General features: G+C 33.8%; 1 long non-coding RNA gene across 1 annotated transcript in view; it reads right to left on the bottom strand.

Annotated features, from left to right (window-relative positions):
• The window catches only part of LOC133642857 (uncharacterized), a 168,864-nt gene extending 158,707 nt beyond the window's left edge, over window positions 1–10,157 (bottom strand). Inside the window, exon 1 of the long non-coding RNA XR_009824613.1 lies at window positions 9,712–10,157. This is a non-coding gene — a long non-coding RNA (uncharacterized LOC133642857). The remainder of the gene's footprint in view (window positions 1–9,711) is intronic.
• Window positions 10,158–13,026: the final 2,869 nt, after the last annotated feature.

Raw genomic sequence — 13,026 nt, forward strand, 5'->3', positions numbered from 1 at the left:
GAACTCGTGGGCTTTCAGTAGAATAGCCCAAATGGTTAAAAAAAAGAGAGGAACTAAAAGGGAGCCTTGAGGAACACCACTAGAATAACTAAATAAGCAGATCAAATGACTACTGACTCCAACAAGGAATGTAACGGTAAACGATAAACCGCGGTAAAATTCCTGACGGTTAGTAATACCGTCTACATAAAAAAAACTTCATTTATTTATTACTGCATGTTAGGCAACACTGCGTACTTTCTGGAAACAGAGTCATAGCAGCGCTGGTGCATGCACGCTAGCGCCATTTGGCTTGAAAAAACAAGGCGGAACATAACTACACGGACTTTGCTCCGGAGATTTCCCCTTAAAGTAAACAGATTAGGTTGATTGGCAACACTAAATTGGCCCTAGTGTGTGAATGTTGTCTGTCTATCTGTGTTGGCCCTGCGATGAGGTGGCGACTTGTCCAGGGTGTACCCCGCCTCCCGCCCGAATGCAACTGAGATAGGCTCCAGCACCCCCCGCGACCCCAAAAAGGGACAAGCGGTAGAAAATGGATGGATGGATGGGTAAACAGAGTCGAGCGGCTTAGTTCAACTTTATTTCGCTTCATTTCCGTGGAGTCTCGGCGTGCGTTTAAGAGCGCACAGCTGTTTTTAGATGGCGACAGGCGTGGACAATATTGTCCCACACTAAAAGTATACACCGAAGGAGAAAACTATTTGATGTTGCTTTCATTTTCTCAATACAGCGTCTATCAGCTGCTGTGACTAAGAGTTAATGACGTGAGGAAACGTGTCGGCAAAGTTGCCACAACGTGTTTATAAAGTCTTTAGTTTGTTTACTGGGATGCTCATTTGTCCTTTATTTAACTGATAACTTTGTCTGCGTTCCAGTAACATTAATACTAGCAATAATGTTTTGTCATCTCATCGAATTGAACGCAGGCTGTGAAGATTGCGTATTCGATGTGAGAGGTATCACTCCTGTTTATTTTTGTTGGCCAAACTGTTGCACTGAACTACATGGTGTTGTTGGAGAAGAACAAAACGTGTTTATTAGACCTCATTTTCATTAGCCAAACTGCTTTGTGTTTTATTTTCATATCAAAAAGTAAACACCATGTTTTATTTACATTACTTTACATAGTTATTACTTTAAAAAAACATTCATGTGACATAGCATTTTGTTAATGTTTTACTGTGTATAGTACATTCCCATACGACATATTTCTGCTAAAACTCTTAATAGATCTGTCTCGATATAGCATCTACATGTAAATATAAATGTATATAACACTGTCAAAATGTACAAATAGAGCTAAAGGCATCATGTAATGAGAAAAAGCTGATAAGCTGATACTATAAATGAATTTAAAAAAAATACTTGCCTTTAGCTATATGGATAACGTTTATATATATAACCTTTTTATTATACATTACAAATTACATGATGGGATTGCGTTCACACTCCACCCAACATTGCTTTACCTAACATAATCAATATTCATGATTTCAATATTGATAAAAAAATCATCTTAACTATTATTTTGGCCATAATCGTGCTGCCCTATGCATAAGACTAAATCTCATACATGAACACTATTTTATCTATACGGACAAAAAGTGAAGTTACCTCTTATGTCCATAAAGTGCGATCTTGGACAATTTTCACATTTATTTTATTTATGTATGTTATTATTATTTTTCTGCCATATTACTTTGTTTATAATGCTTGTGTTGCTTTCATATGCACATTCAATTTCTACCTGAGGTCCATTAAACCGTGATTTGTCTACAATAATGTTTCTTCTACAAAGGAAATCATTGTGAATGTGTTGTTTGTGTTTTTTAAATACAATTTGGTTAAAGAAATGTCAGTATAAGTACATTTCGAAAATTTTGAGCTCATTTAAAAATACCGCAATAATAATGATAACCGATCAGAAATTGTAATACCGTGGAGCCTAACTGCATCTGAAGTAAACAAGCAAGACCAACACCTTAGTTACATAAATCACATTATGAAAAATATGTTCAACTGCCAAAAAGGAGAGGACTCAAAGACTATGTTTACACTCCAAGTCAAAGGGAAGTAAAATGTGATCTTTATCAGACTCCAGTATAAACTGTGGCCTCGACGTCACTTGCATGCGCAGTTGGATAAAGTGAAAACAAAGGAAGTTGACCGGATTCTGTAAATGAACAAGGAAGTCGCTACTACTACTACAAAATTTAAAAAAGTCGGCAATCTTAAAAATGTGTGTTTTTTTTATGTGAAAATAAATTTAAGTAATATAATGTATGAATTGATATATATAGTTTAATATATTTGGGAGGGGTGTAGTCTTTTTATGGCTGTTAGTAGAGGTAACACGGACATCAGCGTGGATCTTCATTAGCTTTATTTTTCAACTCTGGCAACACTACATTGGCCCTAGTGTGTGAATGTGAGTGTGAATATCTGTGTTGGTCCTGCGATGAGGTGGCAAATTGTCCAGGGTGTACCCCGCCTTCCGCCCGGGTGCAGCTCCAGCTATAGGCTCCAGCACCCCCTGTGGCCCCGAGAGGGATAAGCCGTAGAAATTGGATGGATGGACTAACACAATGCACGTAACATGTACACAAATGTACCACTGTTTCCATTCTGGTCCTTCAATAATCGCTATTTCTTTTAAATCAAAAATGTATATTCATATATTACATATAGCCAGTGTTGGCGCTCGGAATTTTTCAAAATGCCCATCAAGTCATAAAAATGGGGTCCCACAGTAAATTTTTGGGGTCCCACTTTTTTGTAACCGTTTTGAAAACAAATGATAAATGTATGAATTATCCTGTTTAGGGTTGCAACAACTAATCGATTAAATCAATTAAAATCGATTATAAAAATAGTTGTCGATTAATTTAGTCATCTATTCGTTGGATCTATAATATGCGCATGCGCAGAGGCAATTTTTTATTAATTATATTAATTTTTTATTTTATTGTTTTTTTTTTAATAAACCTTAATTTATACTGCAACATGTACAAACAGCTGAGAAACAATAATCAAAATAATTATGGTGCCAGTATGCTGGTTTTTTTTCAGGAAAATACTGGAAAGGATAGAAATGTAGTTTGTCTCTTTTATCCGATTATTAATCGAAGTAATAATCGACAGATTAATCGATTTTCAAATTAATCGTTAGTTGCAGCCCTAATACTATTATATCTCACATTCGATATTGTGTTTTGGAAAAAGGTTGTCATAAAAGTTACTTAATTCATTAAAAAAAATAATACAAAAGAAAACACATTTGTATGCATATGTAAATGTATTCAGTTATAAACATTCATTCACTTTTTTCTTTCCTTCATGGATCTAAACTTTACTGCTGCCGGTATTTTTGTTCTATATTTTTATTGAATAAGTTTTAGGTGTATTTATTTCAGTATAAAAGTGTAAAACGTTTTTTGCTTCGGTTATGAAATGATGATAATGGTGTGCCAGGGCATACATGCATATGACACATTTAAATGCTTATTCTCACCTGTATGTAGATCATCAGTTGTTTAAAAACCGCCACATCTACACTTTCATGGCAAATAATGCCAACAAACTTTTGGTGCTCCCGAAGCAACTTTTCATTGAAGCTTCGCTTTTTGGGTTTATTGCTCGCCATGACGAAAACAATAAAACGCGGAAGTCCTAATACCGGAAATGCAGTATTTGTGATTGATAAAACTTCCGGCCAATCAAAATGTAAGAAATTGTACTGGAAAGTTCATTACTTTGAAGTCGACCAATAAAAACGCGATAAACGGGGACGGAAATTTGACTCGGCAAATATAAACAAAACACAGTTTTGACACGGAGAAAGCACGCGCAGACTTCTGAAAACGTGCATCCTTTCTGATTTCAATGCGTAAAAAGACACAAAAAGTGTGTCAATGCCAACAGTGATAGCCTATTATTTGTACACTATTGACTGGTGATGCAACAAAATTTTGGCCGTGAAAAAATACTTTGCTCCGCTGGCAGGCTCCATTGTTTCCCGCACACACAAATGACGTAGCTCATCCAAAGCTGACGAAAAAGTCGCATTCAGGTCGCATTCAGGTCGCAGTCAGGTCGCATTGCCTTTTAGACGGAAGTTATGATCAGGTACCAATAGGATGTGGCCTGAATCTGATAAGAAAAGATCTGATTTGAAGCACTTAAGAGCATTTAGACTGGCAAAAAAAACCTGATCTGTGTCACTGCGTGGCAAAAAAATCTGACACCAGAACTTTCCTCCAGAAGGTCTTATCTTTGTCCATGTGATGTCAGATGAAACAAAAAGTCAGCTGTTTGGCCACAATACCCAGCAATATGTTTGGAGGATTGATTGATTGATTGATTGAAACTTGTATTAGTAGATTACACAGTGCAGTACATATTCCGTACAATTGACCACTAAATGGTAACACCCAAATAAGTTTTTCAACTTGTTTAATCAATTCATGGTAAGCAAAGGTGCAAAGGAGCAAAGGTGAGGCCTTTAATGCCAGGAACACCACCCCTACCGTCAAGCATGGTGCTGGTAGTATTATGCCCTGGGACTGTTTTGCTGCCACAGTGTTTCCCACACATTCATTTATTTGTGGCGGCCCGCCGCGAAAGAATTACGTCCACCACAAATTAAAAAAAATAATAATAATAATAATTGTTTTTCTTTTGTCCTGTCCAGCTTCTCAGGCAAATCATATAGTTGATTTAGATGCCCATATAGGCTGTACAGATTTACTTTACAAAAGAGAAGTGTAGGATACTTCTCTTGTTGCCTTATTTGTATTTGACCACTACTGTTTTCTGTTTATTTGTTACTGACTGTGGCAGGACATCTGTGCCTCTGTTTCACTTTATGTTGCTGGTAAATAATATGGTTGTAGTAGTAGGCTAAAGTTAAATCATTCAGTATGCACTAATTAAAGGGGCAGAGCTTTAAGAGACATTTTAGTTTTTATATTTTATAAAATATATTTTTTGTAAGAACCACAATTAATAAATATATTTCAGTGAATAACTTATTGTTCAAATCTATATATAAATATGTACATAAAGTGTTGTAATTATATTGTAAAATGGATGGATTGATGAATGGATGGACGTTTAAAACAAAACTGTTATTATTAGTTAGTAAGTATACATTTTTTGAGCCTTTTTAGAGAAAATCATATAATTTTAGTAAATTATGCAAATTGCTTGAGGATGTCATGGTGACCACGCCCATAGACACGCCCCCACCGCCACAGGTATCTTGGCAGTTTATCGGAAACACTGTGCCAATAGAACTGGTGCTTTACAGAGAATAAATGGGACAGTGAAAAAGGAGGATTACCTCCAAATTCTTCAGGACAACCTAAAAATCATCAGCCCGGAGGTTGGGTCTTGGGCGCAGTTGGGTGTTCCAACAGGACAATGACCCCAAACACATGTCAAAAGGGGTAAAGGAATGGCTAAATCAGGCTAGAATTAAGGTTGTAGAATGGCCTTCCCAAAGTCCTGACTTAAACGTGTGGACAATGCTGAAGAAACAAGTCCATGTCAGAAAACCAACAAATTTAGCTGAACTGCACCAATTTTGTCAAGAGGAGTGGTCAAAAATTCAACCAGAAGCTTGCCAGAAGCTTGTGGATGGCTACCAAAAGCGCCTTATTGCAGTGAAACGTGCCAAGGGACATGTAACCAAATATTAACATTGCTGTATGTATACTTTTGACCCAGCAGATTTGGGCACATTTTCAGTAGACCCATAATAAATTCATAAAAGAACCAAACTTCATGAAAGTTTTTTGTGACCAACAAGTATGTGCTCCAATCACTCTATCACAAACAAATAAGAGTTGTAGAAATTATTGGAAACTCAAGACCGCAATGACATTATGTTCTTTACAAGTGTATGTAAACTTTTGACCACGACTATGTTCTGTGAACAAGCAGATTTAGTGACAGCCCTGACACATAAACAAAACTGGAGTTTGTTTTTAAGTTTTAGAGACTAATTAGGACTAAATATCAAGACTACTGTGTGTCGAGGACCAAACAAGGTACACAATACAGACTTTCCAGGATATCACCGCAGTGATGCAGACATGACCCAAGTGGTGGATGTCGGCGGCACAGCGGTGCGCCGGACAAGGGTCACGTCTGCGCTGCAGCCATGCTCCTTCTCCGCCGCTCGCATACGACAAAAAGCAGGAGAAGAAGGAGAAGAGCGAGTGTTTAGTCAAGACCTTCCTTGCTCGCTGACACAAAGTCCGTCTTTGTCCGCCTCCTAGGGTGGAAGATAAAGAATTCTTGTGTTGAAGGCTTGGGGAGGGGTTTGTTATGTGTGTGTGTGTGTCTGTGTGTGTGTGTGTGTGTGTGTGTGTGTGTGTGTGTTGGGGGCGTGGGGGGGGGGGGGGGGGGTTATGGTCTGACCGAGTTTATCTGACACTTCAGCTCCTTTTGTGAGGGCAAGTGTCCCACCGTCAATGCTGGCCATGAGAGTCACTTGGCATTGGACAGAGGGTCCCTCTTCAGCGGAGAATGGGAGTCTTGTTTGGAGACTGGAGCGTGTGTGTGTGTGTGTGTGTGGGTGTGTGTCATGGACATATATAGTGGTGCTCTGTGCCTCAACCCTAACAATAGACATAAGTCTTACTTACAAAGAAGGTCCAATGCTGACTTGCCTTTAGGTAGCAACAACACCCGGTTTGCTGGCAAAATTAATCTGTAATTTTCCCAAGAAAATGTGGTCACATGTCCATCCAAATTTTAGCGGGGAAAAAAATGTGACGCTTGTGACAGCACTATATACGTTCTGTACAGACACTCAAAATGTCAGGATTTTTTTTGTATTCATATTTTACTGTATTTGTTTTGGTCTTAGACACACCTGCCAGTGGACTGCTGATGGAACCGTTTTTTTTTCTTTCTTTTTATTCGGTATTGCTGTTACATAAATGATAAACTGAACTGACACGGATATAAGACCTTTAAAAAAAAAAGAGGGCTAGTCTTCTATTAGAGGTATAAACAAATAGCGTCAAATATTTTTAATCACATTAATCACAGTTTTAAATTTGGATTATTCATGATTAATCACAGTAAATTACTTGCTTACGTAACTTAAATTCACCTAAAAAAAAAAGAATTAAATATATAAATATATAAAATATATAAATATTTAAATAATTTAAATATTTTAAATTAAATAAAATAACAACTATAAATTAATAAATATATATATTTTGAAGCGAAATTATATATGTTTGCATTGACCTGATTACTGACCTTATATAAAAACAACACTGCTTTGTATGTAGTCGCACTTTTAAATTTGGATTATTAATGATTAATCACAGTAAATTACATGCTTACGTAACTTAAATTAACCTAAAAAAAAAAGAATAAAATATATAAATATATAAAATATATACAGTAAATGAATATATAAATATATAAATAATAAAATTTTTTAAATATAAATAAATACAAATGTACATTTTGAAGCGAAATTATGTATGTTTGCATTGACCTGATTACTGACCTTATATAAAACCAACACTGCTTCGTATGTAATCGCACTTTTAAATTTGGATTAATCATGATTTATACACAGTAAATTATTTGCTTCTGTAACTTAAATTAACCTAAAAAAAAGAATAAAATATATAAATATATAAAATATATAAATAAATATATACATATATAAATAATATAAATAATATGAATAAAAAATAAAATAAAAATAAAATAAAAATAAAATAAAAATAAAATAAAAATAAAATAAAAATAAAATAAAAATAAAAATAAAATAAAATAAAAATATGAATCAAAAAATATATATATTTTGAAGCGAAATTATGTGTTTGCATTGACTTGATTACTGACCTTATATAAAACCCACACTGCATTGTATGTCACCAGTTGGTGTTTTGGTGTTAAGGCAAAGGAGCTCAAACTAAATTAATGTAAAAAATAATTTCAAAATTGCGTGATTAATCTGCAACTGTACATGATTGAGGCGATGTTTTTTGTGATTAATCACATCAGTTAACTCGTTATTTTTGACACCCCTAATAAAAATGCATCAAAGCAAACCAGTAGGTGGCGCCAAACACTTTCTCCCAAGCCCCAGAGTTAGAGCTTTTCTTCCTGTCACTCACACACACCAATGACACAGTGGGAAAAAAGTGGCTGAGAAAGTATATATGTCAAGTTAGAATGATATGACATTGTTCAGATGAATAAAGCGGTGGCTGGTGGTTTATTTCTATTATGAAATAAGTTGACATGCGAGGTGTAAGTCAATACATGCCTAATATTATTAGTCGGGTGATGCAATGATGGAGTCACCGTGTGGAATAAGGCGGGTAAGAAGTAGACCCCAAATAGGCGAGGGCTGCGAGCCGGCAAGTGCAGGTGTAAGGTGCATGGGTGCCCGAGGGGGGTTTGGGGGTCATGCAAAGGATGCAGCCAAGTTTAGAGCGCTCTCCTTACAGCCCATGTGCACTTTTACAACGGCTAGTGTCGTCATTTACACCTGGAGGCGCAGCGGCTTGACAAAAATAATGATTTTTTTTTTTCTCTTTCAAACCTGCTAAGCTAGCTTTACTGATGTCAAAGGTGAAATACATTTAGAGGTAACCACAGTACAGAAAAACAGTTTTTTCAGGGAGTTGGGGAGGTCCCATCATTATATTCTCTTAGGGTCCTGATGTAATAATACACTCTTAGAACCCTCTATCATAGGATAAGGGTCTCTAAAGTTACTATGACCCAATATAATATAATATAATATAATATAATATAATATAATATAATATATATATATATATATATATATATATATATATATATATATATATATATATATATATATATATATATACATATACATAGTCGAGGTTTCTGTGGTTTATCCGTTATACAGGGTAGAGTGGAATATATGTTAGGTCAGGAAAAAAACACAGAGGCTATATCATCCCTACAAGGTTTCCCTGCTCGTCAGGGGATATGTAAATACTTGACTGCTCGTCAGGGGATAAATAAATACACCTAAAACTTATTAAATAAAAATTTAGAAAAAAATACCGGCAGCGGTAAAGTTTATATCCATGAAGGACAGAAGAAAGTGAATGAAAGTTTATAACCGAATACATTTACATATGCATAAAAATGTGTTTTCTTTTGTATTATTATTTTTTTATGAATTAAGTAATGACAACCTTTTTCCAAAACGCAATATAGAATGTGAGATATAACAGGATAATGCATACATTTATCTTTTGTTTTTTACAAAAAAAGTGGGACCCCAACAATTTAATGTGGGACCCCTTTTTGAAAATTCCTAGCACCAAAACTGCGAAACAGGCTTGTAGGGATGATATAGCCTCTGTGTTTTTTCCTGATCTAATTAATATATATATATATATATATATATATATATATATATATATATATATATATATATATATATACATATATATATATATATATATATATATATATATATATATATATATATATATATATATATATATATATATATATATATACACTGATCAGAGACCACTTTGGGACACTTGGCAGCATGGGAAGACACCTGTACCCCCACAAACCATTCAATAAAAACAGTTATAAACCATATGGATTCATTATTAGTATTCATCCTATTATAACCTCAAAGATAAAATTTACTTTAAAAAAAATATGACATACCTGTGTGATCAGGAGATGTCCCTTGAGGGCAACACAAGCATCCCAGCTGCTAATATCCCAAGATATTCCATTCCTTGCCATCAACCCCATCCACAATGATTTCCCATGTGTCCACTGAGGTCCAGTAGACAAACAAATGGACTTAAAAGCACTTTTAAAAGCAGCGAGTTGTTCTTTATATTCCACAAAAGTGATCCATAGTGGTCCTGTTAAATCCATGGTGATCCACTTGGTTTGCAATGTAAACAATGCTCGTATAGAAATCCTTCGCCTGAACTCTCAAACACGGTTTATCCAAAATTGGCAATTCCAGCGATAAAATGTCTTTCAGGGAGAACTTTGAGGAATTTATCTGACTGTAAAATGCAGCGTAGCGATGGAAGTCCAACTAGCGTTCCTCGGTCCGACCTCTCTCCACCAGCATCTGAGCGGCACTGAGACATAGTTGGAACATAGCGCCAAAGCACATGCTGCCGCACGATGACGTACCAAAGAAAGGCATAATGGGAAATGTAGTTTAAATAGATAACAGCGTTGTTGTACTTTTAGCAGAAAGCATGTGTTTGAGCCTTTTTCACTTAAAAAAAAATAAATAAATAAAAATAATATATATATATATATATATATATATATATATATATATATATATATATATATATATATATATATATATATATATATATATATATATATATATATATAATAAGAATTATTTCATAGAATAGTCAATTACATTTTAAATATGATCAATATTGGAGTTCTAAAATATCTATTTAAAAATGCAAGTTTTTATTTATTTAATTATTAAATCTTTGTTATAAATATCTTAACCACAAACAAAATAGATAAAATATAAATACAATTTTAAAAACATCTATCCATCCATCCATTTCTACCGCCAGTCCCTCTCGGGGTACTGGGGTGGCTGGAGCCTATCACAGCTGTATTCGGGCGGAAGGCGGGGTACACCCTTGACAAGTCGCCACCTTATCGCAGGGCCAACACAGACAGACAACATTTTATCATATAAATTAAAATGTATGATATATATTTTTTTTATTTAAAATAAATATTTTAAAAAGTCACAGAGATAATACACAGTCACAATTTGGAGTATATATATATATATATATATATATATATATATATATATATATATATATATATATATATATATATAGAGAGAGAGAGAGAGAGAGAGAGAGAGAGAGAGAGAGAGAGAGAGAGAGAGAGAGAGAGAGAGAGAGAGAGAGAGAGAGAGAGAAACCATGAAGTTGTATTTATACAAAAAAATATGTATTTATATGTTTATTAAATTTGTTCTTTTATGGTCCATTTTTAAAATATGTATGTTATTAATATGCTAACCAAAAACATAATGTAATTAAATAAATAAAAATATACTCATAATACAAATTCATAAATGTATAATATACAGTTTGATTTGTATAAAAATATATATCAAGAAAAGCCAACTATTACATCATAAAGTCAAAATAGAAATTAATTAATCAAAAAGTCAACCAAATATTTTACATTTTAAATATGATCAAAAATATTTAAATGTTTTAATTATATTTATTGATAAACGTATGTATTTAAATATTTAAACTTAAAATATGTTTTAAAAAATTGATACATATATAGTATATTAAGGTTAGAAGATTAAATTAAAAAATGTATTATATAAATATTTACATTTATATAATATACGAATTTATATTTATAGAAAATAATCAATCAATCAATCAATCAATGTTTATTTATATAGCCCTAAATCACAAGTGTCTCAATAACATTTTTAAAATGAGTCACCCAGATATACAAAGTCAAAATGGGAATTAATGAATCAAATAGTCCATTAAATATTTCATATTTTTAAAATTATCAGCAATATTGAAATTATATTTATTTATGAATGTATGTATTCAACTATTTAATTTGCAGTTATGGCCCTTTTTTTTTACTTCTCATAAACGTAATAGATACAATACAAATAAAATGAACTGTATATATAATAGATAAGAAACAATGTATATGTTACATGATATGTAACCAACCTAATCAACCCTCATTTGAAGTACTTTGCAATAGAACAACAAAACAATAATAGTTTGAATAGCTCAACACATGTAATATTAGACCTGCAAGGTGTCGACATAGAAAAAAATAATACAACTTTGGAAGATTACTCAATTTGAAAATGCCGATTGAATTATTTGAAGTGTAACTCTGTATACAGTATTTGCACATAAATATAGGTTATGCTCTTGGCCCTCACACCCAAGTGTGTCATTATGTCAATTATGTGTGGTGGTGAATTTGTTTTGTCACTCATCAAGTGTCAACGGAAAAGGCGGCTTGCGTGTGAGCGCTGCGAGTGAGTAATGATGATCATCTGTTGCGCGGCACAGATACAAGATATGTTGGTACCTTCCCATGAATGAATCTCTTGTCTGTTTCTTACTTCACTTTCATGTCCTCACGCCTCCGGGCCTGCTTGTACAGTATTTCTGGGATCATAGCTTCCCTTGATGCCTCAAAACATGGACTGGGTTTTTTTGGGGGGTGGAAGTGGAATGTAGACTCCTGGAGGGTGGTTGAAAGGTGCTGGAGAATAAATATTACTAAATCAGTGTTGGCTCTAGGAATTTTCAAAATGGGGTCCCAGGGACCCCATCAAGTCATGAAAAATGGGGTCAAATGTAAATTTTTGGGGTCCCACTTTTTTGTAACCGTTTTGAAAACAAATGATAAATGTATGCATTATCCGGTTGTATCTCACATTCTATATTGTGTTTTGGAAAAAGGTTGTCATAAACAATACTTAATTCATTAAAAAAACAAAAAACAAAAGAAAACACATTTTTATGCATACATTGCATATTTTTATGCAATGTATTCAGTTATAAGCATTCATTCATTTTCTTCTTTCCTTCATGGATCTAAACTTTACAGCTGCCTGTATTTTTTTCTATATTTTTATTTAATAAGTTGTAGGTCAATCAATCAATCAATGTTTATTTATATAGCCCTAAATCACAAGTGTCTCAAAAGGCTGCACAAGCCACAACGACATCCTCGGTTCAGAGCCCACATCCACCATCTACCAGTAGGTGTATTTATTTCAGTATAAAAGTGTAAAAATATATTGTGTTTTGGAAAAAGGTTGTCATAAACGTTACGTAATTTATTAAACAAATAATACAAAAGAAAACAAATTTTTATGCATAAGTAAATTTGGTAACACTTTAGTATGGGGAACATATTCTAAGTAACAAAGACTTAATTTACAGTTATTTGGACACTAGGGGA

This window comes from Entelurus aequoreus, linkage group LG25, assembly GCF_033978785.1.
Source record: "Entelurus aequoreus isolate RoL-2023_Sb linkage group LG25, RoL_Eaeq_v1.1, whole genome shotgun sequence".
Taxonomy (NCBI): domain Eukaryota; kingdom Metazoa; phylum Chordata; class Actinopteri; order Syngnathiformes; family Syngnathidae; genus Entelurus; species Entelurus aequoreus.